This window comes from Diabrotica undecimpunctata, chromosome 1, assembly GCF_040954645.1.
Source record: "Diabrotica undecimpunctata isolate CICGRU chromosome 1, icDiaUnde3, whole genome shotgun sequence".
Classification (NCBI taxonomy): Eukaryota; Metazoa; Arthropoda; class Insecta; order Coleoptera; family Chrysomelidae; genus Diabrotica; species Diabrotica undecimpunctata.
The window spans coordinates 69,046,699-69,074,426 of NC_092803.1; the positions used below are offsets into that span (position 1 = coordinate 69,046,699).

The 27,728-nt window shown below is 29.6% G+C and overlaps 1 protein-coding gene across 1 annotated transcript in view; it reads right to left on the reverse strand.

Moving 5' to 3' along the window:
- Positions 1-27,728, reverse strand: part of LOC140439100 (trypsin-1-like) — a 54,146-nt gene that overhangs the window by 23,920 nt on the left and 2,498 nt on the right. The gene's annotated exons all lie outside the window — the stretch shown is intronic.

Genomic DNA, 27,728 nt, shown 5'->3' on the forward strand with positions numbered 1-27,728 from the left:
TTTTTGGAAGTTTTTAGTCAGAAGTCAGGCCAGTTTATTATGAAAGTTAAGTAGACACATTTAGTGAAGTACTATTGTTCAGAATTTTCAAGAAGTCAGTCAGAAAAGTTTAGTAAGAAATATGAAAGTTAGTTGGAGTCAGTGAATCAGGTACAAATAGTCAAATTGTTTAATATAGTGAGTTAAATGAAGATTAAAAATTATGCATATAATTTAATGCACATTTATAATTATACACAAATAATTATTGAAGATTAAAAAAAGTATATTGGAAGAAATTAAATTATATTATGGTTGGAGATTAGTATAAATCAACTTATAATAATTGGATATTGGTATATTGAAAAGAAGAATAAATATAAATGCTGTTTGCTGGTTTGGTTGGTGGTGTATAAATGCTGGTGAAGAAAACTATATCTTAAATTGGTAGAAGCTGATAATTGAAAAAAGTAATTTCACAAAAAACAAGGATAACCGAAGTACGAAGACTTTCAGTGGTGATTAGAATATATATAGTGGAAAACAGTTCATTTAGGCATTCAGTGAAAGAAAGGTACAAAATTTTGTTAATATAATTTAGTTAGTGTCATAACAATTTCAATTTGAAGATAGTTTGTTTAAATTTTAGATTGTCTATAGAATTTAATTAGTTTTATAAGAATATCAGTTTAAAGATAGTTTATTTTAAATTTACATTGGCTAAGTTAGATATATATATGTGTGTTTCATAATAGTTATAATAAAGATAATTTAAAAAAGTACTTACAAGCTAATTCTTTGAGAACCGCGATAAAAACCCTATATATTATATTATTAAAAATACTCATTGCTCATCATTCAAACAAAAAACACATCATAACAATTTGGCGCCCAACGTGGGGCTCTCTATTTAAAAGAATTAGTTTGGGAAGATAAGTGCTCTCATATAATTAAATTAATTATCAGTAGAAAGGAAAAATTATAGATTTTATTTTTAATTATATTTGAACAAGTAAAGTCTCAAAATGTCTCAAGGAAAGAAAGGTACAAGAAGCAAAAAGAATGAAGAAGATGTGGAAGTAGAAACACAACCTATACAAGAGGAGAGTTTAGTTCAAGTTCCACAAGATACTGCAGAAATGAATCCAGAAAGAGAGGAAAATGTCAATATGGCAGCTTTGATGTCATTAATGATGCAGATGAACAAGACAATGGAAGAGAATTCAAAAGAAATCAAAGAAGACATGAAAAAAATTGAACAGAAAATGGAAGAGAATTCAAAAGAAATCAAAGAAGACATAAAAAAATTGGAAGAGAATTCAAAAGAAGTCAAAGAAGACATGAAAAAAATGGAACAGAAATTGGAAGAGAATTATAGAAAATTAGAAAAGAAAATAGAAGATAATAATAATAAAATTGTAAAACAAATGGATAAAAAACTTGAAGCTGCAGAGAAAAAAGTTGCAAATGAAATAAAAAGTATACGGAATGACTACAAGAAAAGGATAGACAATGAGAGGACAGAAGTAAAGAGGATTATTCAAGATAATAAAATAGATATAGAACAGAAAATAGAGTTACAGAAATGTAACTTAGAAGTAAAAAATTAACGAAGACAGGAGAAACACAGAAGAAAAATTAGACGATATACAACAAAATATCCAAATAAATAGTAATCAAATAAGAAATGTGGAACAGAGAATAGATGATATTTCACAAATGAGAGACATAGGGAGACCTTACTTAAATTTAACAAATGAGACTGGGATTAAATTCTCTGGTAATATAAAAAATTTGCATCCTAGAGTATACATAAATAGTTTAAAACATAAATTAAGATTTGTGAATAATATTAATGATATTAAAGATTATATTAGAATGACATTAAATGACAATGCAGCAACTTGGTTTGCTAGTATTGAAAATGATTTAGATAACTTTCAAACATTTGAAAATAAATTTTTAAATTATTATTGGGGTGAATTAGAGCAAGCAAAGTTTAGAGAAATTCTATATTTTGGAAAGTATAATCAAAATTTAAAATCAAATATGGTAGATTATGCATTGAAATTGATAACAGTTGCAAAATATTTAGAACCACCACTTAGAGAGGATGAAACAGTCTTAAATGTATCTAGACATTTTGATGCTGATGTTGTGCAAACCGTAACTGTACAAAATATTCAAACAATAGATAGTTTTATTAATTTTATTCAAAGAATACAAAGAGGCAATATGACAAGTAATAATAACAACAGAAAAAACAACAATACTTTTCAATATAATAAAAATGATAATCAACAATATAGACAATCATATAACAATAATACTAGGTATGGTGATAATTTACAAAATTTTAATAATACTAACACTAATCCAAATAGACAGAACTTTAATAATAATACTAGTTATAATAGACAAAATTTTAATAATAATACTAATTATAATAGACAACATTTTAATAACAGTACTAATAATAATAGACAAGATTTTAACAATAGAAGAAATACAGAACGACCTAACTATAACAGACAGGTAAATTGTGTTCGAAGGAATAGAAGCTGCGAAGGCAGAGAACGAAGTAGTACAAGGCAGGAAAATGTGAGTAGAAGTCATAGTAGGGAAAGACATAGGACATCAGATCCAAGTGGTCAGATACAATCTGACAATTCTAATAATCAAAATTTTGTGCAGTAAACTTTCTGAATTACAAGTTAGGCCATTGCTATTATGAAAAACCTTCTGAATTTATTTCTTTAGATGAAGAGAAAATTATTGAATCTATTAATTTAATTTATATAAATGCTTTGGCCAAAAATAAAATGATTAAAATTATGATAGATACTGGTTCAGAAAGTACATTAGTCTCGGAGAATTTTATTTTTAATACATTAAAACTATCAGATATAATAAAGATTCCAAAAATTAAAATTATTGGTGCAAATAATAAGAAGTTGGGTGAAATTGATAAACTAGCCAATTTTAAAATTAATATTCTTAATAAAGAAATTAATATGCAAGGATTTATTGTCAAGGATTTATGTGTTGATATATTAATGGGAAATGATGAATTGGAAAAGAAGAAAGTAAAGATAGATTTTGAAGAAAAAATGGTAACTTTGGAAGGGCAAATAATTAAATTTATGCAGAAAGATGAGGTAGAAGAAGGAATAAGAGTTGATAGGATATTATTAAAAGAAAATAATGATGTTTATGAAGAAGAAATGTATTTTGATGATAGGGAAATGTCCCAGAAGAATGTAAAGAATAATTATTGTAGTGAATATTTAAGGAATGGAAATTTTAAGCAGATAGATGCCTACGAGGCGGAGTGCGTAAAATTGGAAGCAAGGAATAATGAGTACATAATGAAGAATAATTTTATTTGTAAAGAAGAAGATATGATAAAAGTTTTAAATTGCCCTGAAGAATATAAATCAATAGTCATTTCCATATTGCAGCAACACAAGGGACTTGTCAATAAAGAAAATAGAATTGCACAAAATTATATCCATAGTATAAAAGTTAAAGAAGAAAAAGATTTTAAAACAAAATCATACCCAATACCATATAAAAACAGAGAAGAAGTAAACAAAACAATTAATAATATGTTAGAAGATGGGATCATTGAGAAGGCAGACACACGTTTTATTAACCCCATAGTAGTAGTACGAAAAAGATCAGGTGAAATCAGGTTATGTTTGGATGCAAGGAATATTAACAAGATTACTGAAAAGCAATTTGAAGCACCAATGAGTATAGATGGAATATTAGGAAGAATTACAGGAATGTCATTTTTCACTAAAATCGATTTACAGCATAGTTTCTGGTTAATACCACTAGAAAGAAAAAGTAGACAGTATACAGGATTTCAGATAGATGGAGTAGTATATCAATTCAAAGTAGTACCATTTGGACTTCAATCATCTTGCAGTGCTCTATGTAGATGTCTTCATGATAATTTGGATCAATATGAACATTTTGTAATTCACTACATTGATGATATATTAATTTTTTCTAAAACGGCTGAAGATCATGAGAAACACCTAAAAATTATAATAAATAGATTAGACAAAGTTGGACTAAAAATAAATCAAGAAAAATGTACATTTTTTCAAAAAGAAGTCATATATCTAGGTTATAAACTTAACACTAAGGGAATCGAAATGGATCCAGAACGGACACAAGTCATTCAGGAATATAAAACACCACACAATTTAAGAACTTTAAGAGGATTCATTGGAATAATTAATTATTATAAAAGGATGATACCAGATCTAAGTATAAAAGAAATTCCATTACTTGAACTACTGAGAAAAGGTGTAAAATGGAGATGGGATCAGAGAAGAGAACTAGCATTCCAAGAAATTAAAAACATTTTTCTGTCAAATTTGAAAATATACTATCCTGACTATACACAGCCATTCATACTAAGAACAGATGCATCAATAGAGAGATTATCAGGGGTATTATTACAAATACATGATGGGGTCGAATACCCAATACAATTCATTTCAAGAATCACAAAGCCACATGAAAAGGGTTACTCAGTTTCAGAATTAGAACTAGCAAGTATAATACACTGTGTCACAAAATTAAGATTTTATTTGTTGGGTAATGAATTTACAATAGAAACAGATCACCAAGCTTTAACGTCTATATTAAATAACAAATATGGAAACAGTAGAATACATCGGTGGAGTCTAATACTTAGTGAATACTGCTTTGAAATCAAATACATTTCTGGAAAATCCAATATAGTGGCAGATGCTTTATCAAGGTTAGAAAATACATCACAAAAAGGGCAGCGAACAATAAAAATTGGATTAAATCAATTAGTAGAAAGTACTGGATTATATTCTAAAGAAGAAATTATAAGAGATCAGATCAATTTGAGTGAAAAACAAAAAGTCCTTAGGAAAGATGGGGTATATTATAAAATAATAAATGGCATAGAAGTATATGTAATAACTAGAACTTTAGCAAAGAAAATATTGAAAAATTTACATAACGATTATATGCATATTGGTTCAAGAAAGCTATGGATGCTATTTAGGGACAATTATTTTACAAAGAATGACATAAGTATAGCAAAAGAAATTACTACCCAATGCCCAATATGTCAACTAAACAAAGAAAAGAATGTAAAAAAAAAAAAAAAAAACTTACTGATAGATCCATTTCATAGATAGATGGTAGATTTTTTTGTTGTGAATAAATTTGACATCATACTTGTTGAATTTTGTACATATGGAAATTGTTTGGTACCCTAAAAATCATAATTTGGGGTTAGATACAGAATTGATTGTGTAAATGTCTTTATAAAAAGTGTAAAACTTACCAATTCATATGGATAAAAGCCTGTTGAATGGAAATAATTCCTAGATTTTGTCTATAAATAAACATAACATAATATAGATTATATTTTTAATTAAGGTTATATTTTATTCTCTCCATTTGACATGACAGTTTGACCATAGAATAGCCGAACTGTGATCCATTGTTCTCTGTTTTGATATAGACAGCGAACAGGGATGTATTTAACACATTTTAAATAAAAAAAAAAATTTTGATTTATTAAATTTAATAAGGTATGAGAAAATTAATATTTAAAAAAATAATAAGTAAATTATTTATTTTAAATATTATTTTTGGGGTATTGTGACAATTAGGGTTTATAGAAAATAATTTATAAGTTATATACTACATAATATTAGATATTTGGTTGTTTTAAATAAGTTATATACTATAGAATTTAATAAAAATATATTTATGTGAGGGCATTTTTAATAAATTAGCATATTATAATAATTGTAAAAAGTTGTATTTAGTAATTTTAATGTTGTAAATAGATTTAAGTGAGCCATGTGCTTAGGCAACCAAAAATACTCTCGGAGATTGACAGATATTTATACTCTGAAGTGACGTTTAAGAATATTTACGAATATAAGTGGGTTATAATAATATATTGTTTGAAATGTGTATTTTATTAAATTAGAATGTTAAGTTACTAATTTAATTATATATTCTGATCTGAAAAGCCTAAATGTAAACAAAATTATTAATAGAAAAGAATGGAATTCTCTGGATCTCCGGAGATGGCCATGTTTGCGAAATGGTTTGTTCCAGAAAATTCAGACAAGTAGTTAATGGAACAAATTGGAACATGATATCTTACGAGATAGTTCTAGAAAATCCAAAAACATATAAATACCCGTGATTTGGATTCAAGAGGGCAGTTTTTAGCAGTTTTATCATGAAAGTTAGTTAGAAGATAGATACATTTACTTAGTGAAGTCAATTGTTCAGGAGTTTTTGAAAGTTTTTAGTCAGAAAAGTTTTAGATAGTGCAGTCAGAAGAGTTTTAAGAAGTTTTTGGAAGTTTTTAGTCAGAAGTCAGGCCAGTTTATTATGAAAGTTAAGTAGACACATTTAGTGAAGTAATATTGTTCAGAATTTTCAAGAAGTCAGTCAGAAAAGTTTAGTAAGAAATATGAAAGTTAGTTGGAGTCAGTGAATCAGGTACAAATAGTCAAATTGTTTAATATAGTGAGTTAAATGAAGATTAAAAATTATGCATATAATTTAATGCACATTTATAATTATACACAAATAATTATTGAAGATTAAAAAAAGTATATTGGAAGAAATTAAATTATATTATGGTTGGAGATTAGTATAAATCAACTTATAATAATTGGATATTGGTATATTGAAAAGAAGAATAAATATAAATGCTGTTTGCTGGTTTGGTTGGTGGTGTATAAATGCTGGTGAAGAAAACTATATCTTAAATTGGTAGAAGCTGATAATTGAAAAAAGTAATTTCACAAAAAACAAGGATAACCGAAGTACGAAGACTTTCAGTGGTGATTAGAATATATATAGTGGAAAACAGTTCATTTAGGCATTCAGTGAAAGAAAGGTACAAAATTTTGTTAATATAATTTAGTTAGTGTCATAACAATTTCAATTTGAAGATAGTTTGTTTAAATTTTAGATTGTCTATAGAATTTAATTAGTTTTATAAGAATATCAGTTTAAAGATAGTTTATTTTAAATTTACATTGGCTAAGTTAGATATATATATGTGTGTTTCATAATAGTTATAATAAAGATAATTTAAAAAAGTACTTACAAGCTAATTCTTTGAGAACCGCGATAAAAACCCTATATATTATATTATTAAAAATACTCATTGCTCATCATTCAAACAAAAAACACATCATAACAATATATATATATATATATATATATATATATATATATATATATATATGTATATATATATATATATATATATATATATATATATATTGTTATGATGTGTTTTTTGTTTGAATGATGAGCAATGAGTATTTTTAATAATATAGGGTTTTTATCGCGGTTCTCAAAGAATTAGTTTGTAAGTACTTTTTTAAATTATCTTTATTATAACTATTATGAAACACACATATATATCTAACATAGCCAATGTAAATTTAAAATAAACTATCTTTAAATTGATGTTCTTATAAAACTAATTAAATTCTATAGACAATGTTAAATTTAAACAAACTATCTTCAAAATTGAAATTGTTATGACACTAACTAAATTATATTAACAAAATTTTGTACCTTTCTTTCACTGAATGCCTAAATGAACTGTTTTCTACTATATAGATTCTAATCACCACTGAATGTCTTCGTACTTCAGTTATCCTTGTTTTTTTGTGAAATTACTTTTTCCAATTATCAGCTTCTACCAATTTAAGATATAGTTTTCTTCACCAGCATTTATACACCACCAACCAAACCAGCAAACAGCATTTATATTTATTCTTCTTTTCAATATACCAATATCCAATTATTATAAGTTGATTTATACTAATCTCCAATCATAATATAATTTTAATTCCTTCCAATGTCCATCCAATATTCTTCTAATATACTTTTATAATCTTCAATAATTATTTGTGTATAATTATAAATGTGCATTAAATATATGCATAATTTTTAATCTTCTTTTAACTCACTATATTAAACAATTGGACTATCTCCAACTAACTTTCATATTTCTTATTAAACTGCTTGACTGACTTACTAAAATTGTGAACAATTGACTTTCATAATAAACTGGCCTGACTTCTGACTAAAAACTTCCATCTTGAATCCAAATCACGGGTATTTATATCCTTTTGGATATTCCAGAACCATCTGGTAAGAGATCATGTTCCAATTTGTTCTATTTCTTCGATATCGATGTTCTCGAAAAAAAATATCTGTTCTATCCACCGACATAATCATTATTCCAGAATGTTCGACCGTAAACAATGGTCACACTCTGCACTCTGGAGAATTCTTTAATGTTCCATTGATAATTTTGTTGACATTTAGGCTTTTCAGATCAGAATAAACATTCAAATTAGTAACTAACACTCTAATTTAATAAAATACACATTTCAAACAATATATTATTATAACCCCACTTTATATTCCCTTATGATTAATTTCTATCTGTCAATTACTTACTGTATAGTTGGTTGCCTAGGCACATGGCTCACTTAAATCTATTTACAACATTAAAATACAACTTTTTACAATTATTATATGCTAATTTCTTAAAATGCCCTCACATAAATATATTTTTATAAAATTCTCTAGTATATAACTTATTTAAAATAATCAAATACTTTTTTATATCTAATATTATGTAGTATATAACTTATAAATTATTTTCTATAAACCCCAATTGTCACAATACCCCAAAATAATATTTAAAATAAATAATTTACTTATTATTTTTTTAAATATTAATTTTCTCATACCTTATTAAATTTAATAAATCAATTTTTTTTTTTATTTTTTTTTTTTTTATTTAAAATGTGTTAAATACATCCCTGTTCGCTGTCTATATCAAAGCAGAGAACAACGTAGCACAGTTCGGCTATTCTATGGTCAAACTGTCATGTCAAATGGAGAATGGATTTTATCAGAGAATAAAATATAACCTTAATTAAAAATATAATCTATATTGTGTTCTGTTTATTTATAGACAAAATCTAGGAAGTATTTCCATTCAAAATAACTTTCATCAATATAAATTGGTAAGTTTTTCCACTTTATCATATTAGAAAGACATTTTTATAGCAATTATAGTATCAATTTTGTGTCTAACCCCAAATTATGATTTTTAGGGTACAAATTAATTTCCATATATACAAAATTCAACAAGTATGATGTCAAATTGATTCAAAATAATGAAATCTACCATCTACCATTTAACAAATCAAGTCTATTGAATAAAATGGATATATCAGTAAGTTATTAGTGTTATTATATTTGTGTTAAAGGTATAGAAAATATTATTCAATCTCTTCATGATATTGAAAAATGTCGTTGATATGAAATATGCCTCTTAGTCTGTTCTCTGCATCTATTAACACATAACTATTTAGTCCATTCTGATTTTCAATTGTATATGGACCTTCAAACATTGGTTGTAATTTCTTACAACGGTTTTCTTTAACATTACTTTTTCTAAGTGAACGAATTAACACTAGGTCTCCTTTTTGAAATGTGATTGGTTATTTTATATTTCGATTTTGTCTTCTGATATATTTTTCAGCTTTCCTCCTAATTCGGTTATTCACTTTCTGCATTACTTGTTCTAACATATCCTGATTATATTCACTAATCCACTTTCTGTTTCCTATATGGCCAAACATTAAATATTCTGGTACTTCCTCTGTATTCAAATTATGTGTATTATTCAAAAAATATTCTACTTGTGGTATATGTTGCTGCCAAGTTTCGTGTTGATTTTGGCACAGTATCCTTAAATATTTTATAACTTCTTTAATATATCTTTCTGCAGGATTTGCCTGAGGATGTCTGATACTTGTAAAATGAATGTTGATTCCCTTTTTCTCACAAAATGTCCGAAATTTTTGGTTGTTAAAATATGTAGCATTATCTATTATGCAATTTCTAAATGGTCCTATTTCTTCGAAAAATTGATTAATATATAATTTTAATGTTTTAACATTTGTTCTAGAGCAGGGATATAGTTTAATAAATTTTGTATATAAATCAACTATCACTAGTATATGCTTTTTTTCTGTTGGACTGAGAACTAAATTTGAAATAAAATCCATGGAAACTGTATTTAGTTTTTCATATACATTAGATTTATATGTGTTCTGGTTTTTGAAATTCTTTTCTTTGTTTAGTTGACATATTGGGCATTGGGTAGTAATTTCTTTTGCTATACTTATGTCATTCTTTGCAAAATAATTGTCCCTAAATAGCATCCATAGCTTTCTTGAACCAATATGCATATAATTGTTATGTAAATTTTTCAATATTTTCTTTGCTAAAGTTCTAGTTATTACATATACTTCTATGCCATTTATTATTTTATAATATACTCCATCTTTCCTAAGGACTTTTTGTTTTTCACTCAAATTGATCTGATCTCTTATAATTTCTTCTTTAGAATATAATCCAGTACTTTCTACTAATTGATTTAATCCAATTTTTATTGTTCGCTGCCCTTTTTGTGATGTATTTTCTAACCTTGATAAAGCATCAGCCACTATATTGGATTGTCCAGAAATGTATTTGATTTCAAAGCAGTATTCACTAAGTATTAGACTCCACCGATGTATTCTACTGTTTCCATATTTGTTATTTAATATAGACGTTAAAGCTTGGTGATCTGTTTCTATTGTAAATTCATTACCCAACAAATAAAATCTTAATTTTGTGACACAGTGTATTATACTTGCTAGTTCTAATTCTGAAACTGAGTAACCCTTTTCATGTGGCTTTGTAATTCTTGAAATGAATTGTATTGGGTATTCGACCCCATCATGTATTTGTAATAATACCCCTGATAATCTCTCTATTGATGCATCTGTTCTTAATATGAATGGCTGTGTGTAGTCAGGATAATATATTTTTAAATTTGACAGAAAAATGTTTTTAATTTCTTGGAATGCTAGTTCTCTTCTCTGATCCCATCTCCATTTTACACCTTTTCTCAGTAGTTCAAGTAATGGAATTTCTTTTATACTTAGATCTGGTATCATCCTTTTATAATAATTAATTATTCCAATAAATCCTCTTAAAGTTCTTAAATTGTGTGGTGTTTTATATTCCTGAATGACTTGTGTCCGTTCTGGATCCATTTCGATTCCGATTCGAAATGTACATTTTTCTTGATTTATTTTTAGTCCAACTTTGTCTAATCTATTTATTATAATTTTTAGGTGTTTCTCATGATCTTCAGCAGTTTTAGAAAAAATTAATATATCATCAATGTAGTGAATTACAAAATGTTCATATTGATCCAAAATATCATGAAGACATCTACATAGAGCACTGCAAGATGATTGAAGTCCAAATGGTACTACTTTGAATTGATATACTACTCCATCTATCTGAAATCCTGTATACTGTCTACTTTTTCTTTCTAGAGGTATTAACCAGAAACTATGCTGTAAATCGATTTTAGTGAAAAACGACATTCCTGTAATTCTTCCTAATATTCCATCTATACTCATTGGTGCTTCAAATTGCTTTTCAGTAATCTTGTTAATATTCCTTGCATCCAAGCATAACCTGATTTCACCTGATCTTTTTCGTACTACTACTATGGGGTTAATAAAACGTGTGTCTGCCTTCTCAATGATCCCATCTTCTAACATATTATTAATTGTTTTGTTTACTTCTTCTCTGTATTTATATGGTATTGGGTATGATTTTGTTTTAAAATCTTTTTCTTCTTTAACTTTTATACTATGGATATAATTTTGTGCAATTCTATTTTCTTTATTGACAAGTCCCCTGTGTTGCTGCAATATGGAAATGACTATTGATTTATATTCTTCAGGGCAATTTAAAACTTTCATTATATCTTCTTCTTTACAAATAAAATTATTCTTCATTATGTACTCATTATTCCTTGCTTCCAATTTTACGCACTCCGCCTCGTAGGCATCCATCTGCTTAAAATTTCCATTCCTTAAATATTCACTACAATAATTATTCTTTACATTCTTTTGGGACATTTCCCTATCATCAAAATACATTTCTTCTTCATAAACATCATTATTTTCTTTTAATAATATCCTATCAACTCTTATTCCTTCTTCCACCTCATCTTTCTGCATAAATTTAATTATTTGCCCTTCCAAAGTTACCATTTTTTCTTCAAAATCTATCTTTACTTTCTTCTTTTCCAATTCATCATTTCCCATTAATATATCAACACATAAATCCTTGACAATAAATCCTTGCATATTAATTTCTTTATTAAGAATATTAATTTTAAAATTGGCTAGTTTATCAATTTCACCCAACTTCTTATTATTTGCACCAACAATTTTAATTTTTGGAATCTTTATTATATCTGATAATTTTAATGTATTAAAAATAAAATTCTCCGAGACTAAAGTACTTTCTGAACCAGTATCTATCATAATCTTAATCATTTTATTTTTGGCCAAAGCATTTATATAAATTAAATTAATAGATTCAATAATTTTCTCTTCATCTAAAGAAATAAATTCAGAAGGTTTTTCATAATAGCAATGGCCTAACTTGTAATTCAGAAAGTTTACTGCACAAAATTTTGATTATTAGAATTGTCAGATTGTATCTGACCACTTGGATCTGATGTCCTATGTCTTTCCCTACTATGACTTCTACTCACATTTTCTTGCCTTGTACTATTTCGTTCCCTGTCTTCGCAGCTTCTATTCCTTCGAACACAATTTACCTGTCTGTTATAGTTAGGTCGCTCTGTATTTCTTCTATTGTTAAAATCTTGTCTATTATTATTAGTACTGTTATTAAAATGTTGTTTATTATAATTACTGTTATTATTATTAAAATTTTGTAAATTATTACCATATCTATAATTATTGTTATATGATTGTCTATATTGTTGATTATCATTTTTATTATATTGAAAGTTATTATTGTTTTTTCTGTTGTTATTATTACTTGTCATATTGCCTCTTTGTATTCTTTGAATAAAATTAATAAAACTATCTATTGTTTGAATATTTTGTACAGTTACGGTTTGCACAACATCAGCATCAAAATGTCTAGATACATTTAAGACTGTTTCATCCTCTCTAAGTGGTGGTTCTAAATATTTTGCAACTGTTATCAATTTCAATGCATAATCTACCATATTTGATTTTAAATTTTGATTATACTTTCCAAAATATAGAATTTCTCTAAACTTTGCTTGCTCTAATTCACCCCAATAATAATTTAAAAATTTATTTTCAAATGTTTGAAAGTTATCTAAATCATTTTCAATACTAGCAAACCAAGTTGCTGCATTGTCATTTAATGTCATTCTAATATAATCTTTAATATCATTAATATTATTCACAAATCTTAATTTATGTTTTAAACTATTTATGTATACTCTAGGATGCAAAATTTTTATATTACCAGAGAATTTAATCCCAGTCTCATTTGTTAAATTTAAGTAAGGTCTCCCTATGTCTCTCATTTGTGAAATATCATCTATTCTCTGTTCCACATTTCTTATTTGATTACTATTTATTTGGATATTTTGTTGTATATCGTCTAATTTTTCTTCTGTGTTTCTCCTGTCTTCGTTAATTTTTACTTCTAAGTTACATTTCTGTAACTCTATTTTCTGTTCTATATCTATCTTATTATCTTGAATAATCCTCTTTACTTCTGTCCTCTCATTTTCTATCCTTTTCTTGTAGTCATTCCGTATATTTTTTATTTCATTTGCTACTTTTTTCTCTGCAGCTTCCAGTTTTTTATCCATTTGTTTTTCTATTTGTTTTACAATTTTATTATTATTATCTTCTATTTTCTTTTCTAATTTTCTATAATTCTCTTCTAATTTCTGTTCCATTTTTTTCATGTCTTCTTTGATTTCTTTTGAATTCTCTTCCATTTTTTTGTATTCTCTTCCATTGTCTTGTTCATCTGCATCATTAATGACATCAAAGCTGCCATATTGACATTTTCCTCTCTTTCTGGATTCATTTCTGCAGTATCTTGTGGAACTTGAACTAAACTCTCCTCTTGTATAGGTTGTGTTTCTACTTCCACATCTTCTTCATTCTTTTTGCTTCTTGTACCTTTCTTTCCTTGAGACATTTTGAGACTTTACTTGTTCAAATATAATTAAAAATAAAATCTATAATTTTTCCTTTCTACTGATAATTAATTTAATTATATGAGAGCACTTATCTTCCCAAACTAATTCTTTTAAATAGAGAGCCACCGCGTTGGGTGCCAAATTGTTATGATGTGTTTTTTGTTTGAATGATGAGCAATGAGTATTTTTAATATTATAGGGTTTTTATCGCCGTTCTCAAAGAATTAGTTTGTAAGTACTTTTTTAAATTATCTTTATTATAACTATTATGAAACACACATATATATCTAACATAGCCAATGTAAATTTAAAATAAACTATCTTTAAATTGATGTTCTTATAAAACTAATTAAATTCTATAGACAATGTTAAATTTAAACAAACTATCTTCAAAATTGAAATTGTTATGACACTAACTAAATTATATTAACAAAATTTTGTACCTTTCTTTCACTGAATGCCTAAATGAACTGTTTTCTACTATATAGATTCTAATCACCACTGAATGTCTTCGTACTTCAGTTATCCTTGTTTTTTTGTGAAATTACTTTTTCCAATTATCAGCTTCTACCAATTTAAGATATAGTTTTCTTCACCAGCATTTATACACCACCAACTAAACCAGCAAACAGCATTTATATTTATTCTTCTTTTCAATATACCAATATCCAATTATTATAAGTTGATTTATACTAATCTCCAATCATAATATAATTTTAATTCCTTCCAATGTCCATCCAATATTCTTCTAATATACTTTTATAATCTTCAATAATTATTTGTGTATAATTATAAATGTGCATTAAATATATGCATAATTTTTAATCTTCTTTTAACTCACTATATTAAACAATTGGACTATCTCCAACTAACTTTCATATTTCTTATTAAACTGCTTGACTGACTTACTAAAATTGTGAACAATTGACTTTCATAATAAACTGGCCTGACTTCTGACTAAAGACTTCCATCTTGAATCCAAATCACGGGTATTTATATCCTTTTGGATATTCCAGAACCATCTGGTAAGAGATCATGTTCCAATTTGTTCTATTTCTTCGATATCGATGTTCTCGAAAAAAAATATCTGTTCTATCCACCGACATAATCATTATTCCAGAATGTTCGACCGTAAACAATGGTCACACTCTGCACTCTGGAGAATTCGTTAATGTTCCATTGATAATTTTGTTGACATTTAGGCTTTTCAGATCAGAATAAACATTCAAATTAGTAACTAACACTCTAATTTAATAAAATACACATTTCAAACAATATATTATTATAACCCCACTTTATATTCCCTTATGATTAATTTCTATCTGTCAATTACTTACTGTATAGTTGGTTGCCTAGGCACATGGCTCATTTACAATTATTATATGCTAATTTCTTAAAATGCTCTCACATAAATATATTTTTATAAAATTCTCTAGTATATAACTTATTTAAAATAATCAAATACTTTTTTATATCTAATATTATGTAGTATATAACTTATAAATTATTTTCTATAAACCCCAATTGTCACAATATATATATATATATATATATATATATATATATATATATATATATATATATATATATATATATATATATATATAATTTAAATATCAGAGTCAGATTTGGACATATACATAGTACCTACTGATCTGCGCAAATATCGAATCGCAATGATTACCCTTTACTGCTTCCTATACTGTACAAATAGAAGCCATAACATTATTTATTAACTTTATATCCTTATAAAATCCCCCTCATATTTATTTATAAAATAAAACTTGTGTGCAATGCTAATCTAGAGAAATAGATTAGTAATTAATTATTCCCGCATTCTTTGAGTGTTTAAAATACCAGTAACAGCATCAAAATTTATTGAATTTGATAAATTATGACATTTCGAACTATTTAATTGTCTCTGAGCGTGGAGTGCGCCCCAAATGTAATTGGCCTGTGGTGTGGTATGATTTATTTTAAAATCAATTAAGGTAAGATGGGGCAAGTGCATTATCGGGGCAAGTGCAGAACATTATCATAAAAACCTATCACCTTTGAAATATGGGCTGCCATATATTATTTGGTATCTTTAATACCCGTGACAACAGTCTTTAACAACAGCGAGCTGCTTTATTACGTTTCACTGATGTTATAGGTACGGTAGTGTCACTTGTGTTTTGCAACTTCTCGAGCAAGGTCACTGATAAAAATTAATCCATTTATATCTACCGAATCTGTGAACATCTTTATATTATTTTTGGTAGGTAAGTATCTTAGGCACAATAGTTTATGATAAACATAATATATTTTTTAAATATTTACTTTTTGACAGTTTTTATTGTTGTGCCGCTCTTGCCCCACGTATTTTTAAAGTCGGGGCTAGTGCGGATAAAATTGTGGGGTAAGAGCGGCACATATTACGCACTTGCCCCAAATCTCACACAGTTTTTCTTTATGCTTTTAGTTCCACCATGGTGAGAAATTACATTCGCAGAAGTAGCAGGGGCAAAGGATATACGAAAGAGAGTTTAAAAATTGCACTGTCGGCAATTAAATCTGGGCAAATGACTTTATACCGAGCTACTAAAGTGTACACAATTCCAAGAAGTACTCTCCATGATCACCTTAAAGGTAGGAGAGGACAAAAAAGTTCCAGCTATGGAAGAACTCAGGACATTCCTCAACAGGAAGAAGAAAAACTAGCAAATGGCCTTCGTACTATGGAAAAATGGGGTTTTGGCCTTTCTAGAAAAGAAGTGTTGCAGGTTGTAGCTGACTTCGTCAAAGAGAATAACATTAAGACACAGTTTAAAGATGGTAAACCAGGAGAAGATTGGTTTCTTAATTTCAAGCGTAGACATAACCTCTCTATTAAAAAACCCCAGAGTGTTAAATTTGCTAGAAAAAAAAAACCTTGACCCATTCCTGATCTACAACTATTTTGATTTACTTGAAAACGTTATAGAAGAACTTGGTTTACAAGAACGCCCGTCGCAAATTTGGAACTTGGATGAAAGCAGTTTTTGCACAGATCCGTCAAAAACAAAAATTGTCGGGCAAAGGGGAGCTCCGTCCACAAGAACTATTAGTGGGCCTGGCAAACAAAATACAACTGTTCTTATGTGCTGCAGCGCAAGTGGCAAAAAAGCACCTCCGCTTATTGTCTTCAAAGGTAAACATGTTTGGGACCAGTGGACTGCTCCGCGTGGCACGGAGTTTTTAGATACTACCTACGCTGCCACTCCTAAAGGGTGGATGGAGACAACTGTATTTAGAAACTATTTTGAAAACAGTTTTTTAAAGTTTATTGGTTCAGAACGACCGGTATTAGTAATTTACGACGGACACGCGAGTCATCTTGGAGCAGATGTCATAAATATAGCTGTTGGAAACCGTATTACGATACTTAAGCTCCCTCCTCACACCAGTCATGTACTCCAGCCCTTAGATTTGTGTGTATTTAAATCACTGAAGACCCGTTGGGATGCTAAACTTGTTGAATGGCAGAGAAAAAATGTGGGGGCCGCTGTAACAAAAAGTATGTTTTCCAAGATGATAGGAGAAATATGACAGGAAACCAGGCCCGAAATATTAGTGAGTGGTTTCATTAAAGCAGGAATAGTTCCGCTGAATAGGAATATTATTCAGCAAGATTTATTTGACCCAGTGGCTCTCCAACGTTGGCAAAAAACCCGTAACGTGGCTAGGTTTGATGGTCCTGACTTAACTTTGCCTAGTACATCAGCAAAAAATAATGAAAATCCAATCACAGTCGAAGCACAGTCAACTTCCAGCTCGACAGATATACAAACATTTCAAGAAACTGAGAAGATTCTGGATGTTTCATTCGAAGAGTTGTTATTGAGGTCAACCAAACGTGAAAACAATTCTAATTCGAAGAAAAGAAAACGCGTGTGCTTGGGTGCAGAGGTGATAACAAGAGCCGATGTTAAAAAAATTTTAAGTTCAAATACAACAAAAAAATATAAACCAGAAAAAAAAATTAAAAAGATTTACAAAAAAAAAATTGCTGAAAGCAGTTCCGAAAATGATAATAGTTCTTGGTACAGTGATTCAAGCGAAAACAGAATTGTTGAATTTGACGAGCTAAGCAAAAGTGATTTGGAAGAGTTTGATGAAAAAAACCCTACTGACAAACTTACATTTATCAAAATACAAATTGGGGAGTTTGTATTAGTAAATTTTCCTGGAAAAAAGAAAATGTTCAAATATGTTTGTTTGGTGAAATAACTGATCAATGGTGATGAAGCCGAAGTAACAGGCTTGAAAAGGCTCACAAATAAGTGCCATTTTATTTTAAAACCCAACGATGTCTGCACTATTCTACTGTCGGACATAGAAACAAAACTACCTGTTCCAAAAATATCAATAACTGCTGATTACGAAAAGTATATTTTTGTAGACTGCACCTGAAGTGTTTGAAGCATAGCATAAGTATTTTTTCCAATTATTATTATTTTTTGTTACTGTTAACAGGATTTATTCATTCTGGTACGTTTAGTTTATGTTTTTATTTTAAATAAATATTTTTCAGTCAAAATATCTGAAATTGTTTTGACTCTCTCCTAAAAAATATTTCGTAGCATTTTTTTCTTAATATTTTATTAAAGTTAAGCATAAAGAATAAAAATTACATATATGTAGGATTTCTGCACTAGCCCCGTATGGAACACTTATTATTATTAGCAAAAATAATGGCACATTCTGCTCTTACCCCGGATCAGTGGGGCAAGTGCGTAACATGTACTTGCGAAAAAAAATGTATAGGCAAATTTGGTAGGTAATGTATTTTTGTTATCTAAATAGTTTTAATTGGTCGGTTAATAATCACAATTATACGACAGAAGTTTAAAAAAATCTTAATTTGAAAGAGGCAATTTTTGTAGTTAAATGAATATTAACTATGAATTTTTTCGTTCGCACTTGCCCCATCTTACCTTATTACGTTACCTACCCATAGTTTTTTTTGTCACAAATATGTCGCAATGGGCCTCGAGATACCTTTGCGGTATACCTTTGACCTTTGTTTTTTCCTTAGTGAAGGAAAATTTTAACAATTTAACCAATTTACTTTCTTTTGTTCACTTCTAAGCCTAGACACTTACAAATAAAATATTAAAAAAACAAAGGCGCAAAGATCAGTGAAAGGCAAATATTCCATACAAATATTTATAACACCAACAGAAAAAAGTGAATAGTTTAAAAAAGTGACAGAAATGGGAGACTATATGATAAAAACATGATAAAAAAGCTGAAAGAAGAATTTGGAAGCTGAGGTTTGAAAATTATTTATCATAAAACGCAACACATCGTATTTGAACACCGCAAAAGACCTTGGAAATAAATATACTTGAGGGTAACTTTAACAAATACAAGATCAGGTAAAACGGATATAATAAATAGAATAAAGGAAGGAAAGACAATAACACGACAATTACACTCGATTGTGTAGAGTAACGATATTAAAACCAAAACTAAACACTAAATTTTTGAGACAATAGAGGAAAGCTGCTCACGGTATGTAACCTAAGATGTAGAGAAAAAAAACGCGCAATAATAATTAGTGAATTTTTGAAAACGGCACAGTGTTATGAAGTGCAATACCTGGAGTCACGCCCAAGTGTTTATGTCTAACCTGTTGGTTATAATTTTTTTATAGCACTTTTAAGGCACAAACACGGTGTTTTTTGATTATTTTATTTTTAATGTATTTTTTTTTTTTTTTTTTTATTGAAAATTAACGTGCTCGGCAACAAAGGCCACTTACACGAAAACGGTTACAAATGTAAAACTGTTACAATAAATTACAAGAATATGTTATAGAGTACATATTGTTAGAATACAATCAAAATTATATTTTATAATATAACTGAACGTCTCTGAGGAATTTTAGACTTGAGGTTATTTGATCCAAGTTATTGAGTATGTCTTTTAAATCACTTTTAAGGCAATAAAATAGTCTTTTTGCTGAATATTGATGACATTCGGTGAGAATATGGTTAACTGTTAGATGTGATTGACAGGTCTCACAAGTGGGTTGGTTGCTGGATGACATCAGGTATCCGTGTGTTAATCTTGTATGTCCTATTCGAAGTCTTCGTGTTACAATAGCATCTCGTCTGGACAAACTGGCAGAGATCAAATCAAGGGGGCTATCGACTAACTGTTGGATTTGATGTAATGCTGAGTTATTGGTGTCCCAGTGTTGTTGCCATCGGGTTCTTGCTCGTTTCTTAATGTGAGATTTTAAATCTTTACTAATTTGTATATTAACCGTATTATCAGATGATGTTGAGGCAAGTTTTGCATGGCTGTCTGCAAGTTCGTTGCCTGTGATACCAATATGGGATGGTAGCCAGATTAATGTAACTGTTATTTTTTGGGAAGCGATTAGTTGGTAACAATCAAGGATCTTTTGGACAATAGGATGATCAGTGAATATATTTTGGATAGATTGTATTGAGGCTAGTGAGTCTGTGCATATTGCAACTTGTTTATCAGGTGAAGAAATGGATTTGAAAGCCTGAAATATGCTAAATAGTTCGCCAGTGAAAACGCTACAAAACGAGGGGATACAAGATGATGTGATAAGGTTATCTGACGTGGTAACAGAACAGCCTACTCCTGTATCATTCTTTGAGGCATCAGTGTAAAGTACTATGTCGTATTTATTTGTAAATATTATTTCTTTAAAAGACTTTTTAATGAGTTCCCTGGGTGTTGTAAGTTTATCGAATCTTGTAAGAGATGTGTTAAACTGAGGGGTGATTATAGACCAAGGAGGATATGGAGGTAGGGGTCGTGGGATTGTTTGTGATAGAGAGATGTTATTAAGTAATTGTGTTAAAATTAGTGGAATGGGTTTTATTGATGGTGATTTAGAATAGTAATGCTGATTGTTAGTTGATGAAGTAAGAAGAAGATAAACTGGATTGGAGGTATTGGATGAAACGGAGGCAGCATAGGAAAGTAATAATTGTTCACGTCTAATCCAAAGTGGGGGCTCATTGGCTTCGCAATATAGACTTTCTACGGGGCTAGATCGAAAGGCTCCTAAACAAATTCGTAAGGCTGTGTGATGTATCGAATTTAAAAGGTTAAGGTGTGTTTTAGAGGCAGAGATATATATGTAACAACCATAATCCAGTTTGGAACGAATGATAGACCTATATATCTTAAGCAGGGAGTTCTCATCTGCGCCCCAATGATAGTTTGAAAGAGTTTTGATAATGTTAAGTCTCTTGTTTGCTTCACCTTTTATTTCTAGAATATGTTGTTTCCAGGTGAGTCGTGAATCAAACGTTACACCGAGAATTTTGCATTCCTTGACTACTGGAAGATTCGCTCTCTCAATCATAATATTAGGGGATTGAAAGGGTGATAGTCTACTAAATTTTATTATTTTTGATTTTGTATATGATAAAGACAGGCCTATGGAGCTTGTTTTTTTAACTAGTGTATCTACTGCGGATTGAATAAGCTTGGAAGTTGTAGAGATAGATCGTCCGTGGCAGTAAATTATCAGGTCATCTGCGTATAGGACATGCCTAATAGGGGATATTATATCAGAGCACAAGTCGCTTATTGCTAGGTTAAACAGAGTGGGGCTTAATATTGAACCTTGTGGTACGCCGTCAGTTTGATGGTGTAGTGATGAAAAAATGCCATTGACAGAGACTCTAAATGTTCGTGAAGTTAAGAAATTTTGTATAAAATTAAATATGTTACCCTTAATGTTATAATGAGAAAGTTTCTTCAGTATAGATTGCCTGCTAATTGTATCAAATGCACCTTCAATATCAAACACTGCTGCAATGACTTCTTGTCTCCTGTTAAAGGCATCGGAAATATGACTTTGGAGAAGTATTAGATTGTCTTGAGTAGAGCGATTACGTCGAAACCCTGACTGTTCTTTTGGAATTATATTATATTTGTTAAAAAACCACGTAAGACGTTTATTGATCATTTTTTCAAAGATTTTGCACATGGTACATGTTAGAGATATTGGTCGATAAGCGCTGGGTGATGATCGTGATATGTTAGGCTTTTTAATGGGTATTACAATTGAGGTTTGCCACTGATTAGGAAACTTGTTAGATGACCAGATTAAGTTAAACATTTCAAGAAGTTTAAGATGACCCAAACTAGATAGTTTTTTTATAAAAATGTAAGGAATATCGTCGGGGCCGGAAGCAGTGTTCTTAAGAGTTTTAATAACCGAAGTAAGTTCTATGTAAGAGAATTGGGAATTTAAGTAATCGATATCTTTGACAGTTGCTGAAGAACTTGGAAAGGAAGCATCGACTACTGGCTCGATTTGAGAGCAATTTATTTTGCTTTTAAATTTTTTGTCGAAGTGACTGGCTAGGGTCTCACCAATTTCTTGATTGTCACTAATTACATTATCATTTAAAATTAGACTAGATATTTTAGTATTTGTATTGATTCCTTGAATTTGTCGTATTTTTTTCCAAAGATTAGTAGGACTGGTATTTTCATTGATAGAAGATACATAGTTTCTCCATGACGATTTTTTACTTTGTTTTATAATAAATCGCGACCTGGCTCTAGCTTTTTTTAATTCTGTGAGGTTTTCTGGTGTTTTATTTTTCCGATAATCTCTAAGTGCCTTCTTATGTTGTTCTACGGAGATTTTGCAAGAATTATTCCACCACGGAACCCTTTTATGTTTGTGTGAAACAGAATTTTTGCCAATATGCAAATTGGCAGCTGAGAGTATCGTGTTTGTGACTAATGATAAATTGTAGTCAATATTGTTGGATAGTGTGAGAAAAGGTAAGGTGGTATCTGTTTTGGTAGTGTAGCTTAGCCAGTCGGCATTTTTGAGTTGCCAGTAGCTTCTGGATATAGTTTGTTTAGAGTTGGGGATATCAGTGGATATAAATATGGGGTAATGATTGCTATCGTAAAGATCATCAGCAACTTTCCAATTTAGTAAAGGTGCGGATTTTGGATCACTAAAGCTAAGATCTATAGAAGAAAATGTGCCTGATGAGAAATTCAAGTGTGTACTACAGCCTGTATTTAGTAGACAGGAATCTGTACAATTAATTACGTTTTCAATAGTTTTACCTTTGTTTGACGTGCTATTGGAACCCCACATAGGGTTGTGAGCGTTGAAATCGCCTACAAGAATGTAGGGAGAAGGGAGCTGATAAATGAGGTCAAGAAGTTCTATTTCCTTTAGAGAGTGATTGGGTGGAATGTATACGCTACAAATAGTAATCTTATTAGGACACCAAGTGGTTATGGCGATAGCCTCAAGTTCGGTGGTGAGAGGAAGGTGCGAAGAAAATAGTTCACTGGAAATAAAAATTGAAGTTCCACCACTGGCTCTGTTGCAGTCAGCTCGAATATAATGATATCCTTCAAAATTGTATAGTTTAGGAAATTTAGTAATTTTTGAGTTAGTTTCTTGTAAGCATATGATTTCAGGTTGTTCTTCGGAAGTTAATTGCTGGATTCTTTCTATGCGAGGAAAGAAACCATCGCAATTCCATTGAATTATTTTGAATGTAATGTTTAAATGTGATAATTGTTGGACTACTGTAAGGATTGTTGAGAGCATTGAGAAATAGGAGCGTTAGTTTCATCGTCAGATAGGTAATCGGATGATGCACTTAAATTGTCGGAGTCTTCAGGATTAAGCTCTCTTTTAATTTTTTTTTTGCAATCTTGTTATTCGGTTTTTAAAGGATCTCTCTTTTGATTGCGAATGAAGAAGAGATAAATCATTAAGCAATCCCTGGATATTGGAAGTGAAATTCAGAGCTTCTCTAAGTGGGTCCGGTATGCCGTAGGTAATTTCTAGGAAAGCTATAAATTGGTTTTCAGTAAGAGTTAGTTCGGATAAATTATTTTTATAAATGGCTTGGACTGCATTATAAGAAATGGGTGTCAATTTATGTTCTTTTGTTTCAATTGTTTTACTTTTTTTCTTTTGCGGCTGGCTAAAAGAATTAGTGGTAGATTTTACAGATAAGGGGGGAGGCATTTGATTGATAGTTGGTTCTGGAGTAGGAACTGGAGAAAGTTGAGAAGGGGTGCCAGCATTACTGTCACTGGATATAGCCCGTTTCTGTCTCTGTACGGGAGGTGATGCTAACTGTGTAACTAAGGAGATGCTTTTTGCCACATTAGTTGTAGTTTCGGGGTAAGATGTGGATGGTGCATTGATTTGATTGGGAGTGCATTCGGGTATCGTTGTATTTGTGGGCATGGATACGGAGGTAGTGGGAGAGGGAAGTTCGGATTGGGCTACAGAAATTGGTTCATTGGTACAAGTTTCAGCAGTATGACCATCTTGTTTACATAAAAAACATTGTAATTTGTCAGTAGACACAAATATTCGATATGATGTGTAGTCATGAGTTATTAAAAGAGAGGTCTGGACTGAAAAGTTTTCTTTATCCGGAATAACGTACGCCACTCTTCGGAAGCTCATTATATGTGCATATTCATCACCTAGCGAGCCACATTTCACGAATGATACAGGAGAGACTATCTGTAAACCGATATCTTTTAAACCTTCTTCGATAGTGCTGTGAGGTATCGTGGGAGATACATTTGATATAAGAATACGCTTAGCAGGTGTTATAAGTCTTCGGATAGGAACAACTGTTGAGTTAATAATGATACTTTGGTGGGCACTGAGAAGATCGTCGATTAGTTTAACAGAGTTTAAATAAATACAAATGCGGTTATTTGAGATTCGAGACGCAAAGATGATATTTTTTGGGGTAACGATGTCTCCTATAGCTTTTATGTACTCAAATAGAACGACATTAGGAAGGGCATGTAAGATAATGGCTTGATTTTTATGAGGAAACGTAGGAGGTGGAGGTTTAGATAAGGTGGCAGCAACATAAGACTTGGTATTATTGATGGTGTTATTTTGTGAGGTCATTTGAGTAGTAGTTGAGGTCATTTTAGTGAGCGGTTCTGGATACCAAAACCACTACACATAAATTTTTATTATCAATGCAACAGATGTCCTAGTGGGACTCTGTGGATAAAAGGATTAAAAATAACAGTTACCTTAATTTTTTTTTTACGCCACTGGAAAGTCAAATTTTAACAATGCACTTTTGAACCATTAAAGTTGAAATGTTTCGGTGAAATTGTCACATATCGGTCTTTACTCGTCGTCTGCTTAAATTGGAATGGAATAGGATTTTTATTTTACCACTATTCACTATTTACTCGTTCAGATTTTAATGTATTAAATCAACATTTTAGGTTGCATATACAATATTATGAAAGTACATCATAAAAAGCTTTAATTTAAACTATGATACATTAAATTTGACACAATAGTTTATGCAAAATTAACGATTGTAAGTCCAAAAAAGCCAATTTTTAAGCATGTGTTATTTTTGTACACTTTAATTTTTACTTTATTTATCCGATCGGTTAATTCGTTTTCGAGATACGTTTAATTGTTTATAAAAATTCTTAAATGTAATTTTACAGGATCAGAACATTTTTTTAATATAGAGATCTAATTCTAAACAGATTCTCTTCTTACTCGATTATTTTTTATGTAGGAATTAAAATATTTGCTCAAATTAAATTTCTAATCCTTATTTATTGTAATTACTATTTAAATGGGAATAAGCCACAATTAAAGTTTAAAGTACGTTTATTGACGTTTCAATTTCCACTTCGGAAATCGTTCTCAAAATAAAAACATTAGTAAATTGTTTATTAAACAATTGGAAATTGAAACGTCAATAAACGTACTTTAACCTTTAATTGTGGCTTATTCCCATTTAAAGAGTAATTACTTTATAATGCCACAATATAAATATATATATATATATATATATATATATATATATATATATATATATATATATATACAAGTCAATTTTTGATGAAAACGGGATTAACTCAAATATAGGTTAAAAAAAGTACGTTTTAATGGTGTGTAAAAGAGGACTAGGCAAATGTAGCTGAATTTGTATGTAAAGTTGATTGTTTCAAAAGGCACTTACAAAATAGTACATAAAGTTTATTGTAAAAAGGGATAGGTTAACATATTCCTTTTGGCACTGCCATATTAGTATTTCTCTTAGTGAATAATGGACAACTTGACTTGTCCCCTTACTCACGGTTAGCTTTTAATGTAACTAGCAACCAACTTAACACACATAACCTATAAATTAGTATGCTACACGAGTCATAGTTATGATTATTATTGCAAAATAAAAATATTTGTTTAAATTTAGTAATACCAATATAATAAGTGAAAATTAAAAAATGTCTAGAGGAAAACAAATTCTAAATATGCTTAATGCCGATGGTAAGTAAAATCATAATTTATTTTTTAGTGGTAGTTGTATAATATTTTTACTGTAATCTATAATTATCCAGTTGTTTCTGTATGTATTGTACACAGAATAAATAAAATAAATGGGATATTGTTTTACAGATGAACAAGAGAATGTTCGTATATATTGTTCAGATAAGGAAACTATATTAGAAAATTGCAATAAAAGATGTACAAATGCTGATAATTACTTGGAAGGGATTATACCAATGCAGAAAACCTTTTCTTCTGGTAAGTAATAAATAATTTTATTAAAAGTAGATACACGTAATACAAACTATGGAAGAAATATGAACAAAAACAAAATGCTCATTTAGTGTCGTTCTTTTGTTGTTTGCTAAAAAAAAATTTATTAACTAATTTTATTTTTGTTGCAATTTAGAGCACCATGCCAGAGATGAGTCTGAGATGTCCTACACCAGTAGCGTTGCTGCATCACTTCCAGATGAAATTCAGGATCTATTAGATTTTTCATCAGATGATAGTATTGCAGATCCAAATTTTGTCCCTGTGCAAGATGAAAAATATGATACCATTGCCGAGGACAGCGATATAGTAGAAAGAAAAAAAAGAGCCAATTCAGAAGATATAAATAACACTGCAGTAAAAAAATATAACTTAGACGGGCAAGTCCACAAGAAAGTTAAAAAACGCACGAACAAAGAAACGAGAAAAATGTGACAAGAGAGACGAGAAAAACGAAATTTTGGTAAGGCGTATGTTACAAGAACTGGAAAAGAGATTAAAGAAAAAACTATGCAAGAACTGAAATTATGTAGCAGTAAGTGCAAGGAAAAAAATAAAGGACGAAGTTCGCTTGTAACTTTTTAAAGAATTCTGGGAAATGGGAAGCTACAATCGTAGGTTAGAATATATAGCTGCTCTCATGGATGTTCTATGCGAATTAGGTGTTCTGACCCAAGCAAACAACGGTACCGACAGCATACCATAATCTATCATTTCCCTCTTCATGGCGTTCGTTCTGTTGTTTGCAAGGACTGTTTTGTGAAAACTTATAATATTAGTAAGAAATTCATAGAAGTTATTGTAGCGAAAAAGTGTTCTCAAATATCAGACGTAATGACATTAGACCAACGAGGATATCATGAAAATCGGAAGAAGGTATCAGATGATGAAAAAATAAGGGCAAGGGATCACATTTTATCTATCCCCTTACATGAAAGTCACTATACAAGAAGGCAGTCATCGAGAAAATATTTACCTTCAAACTAC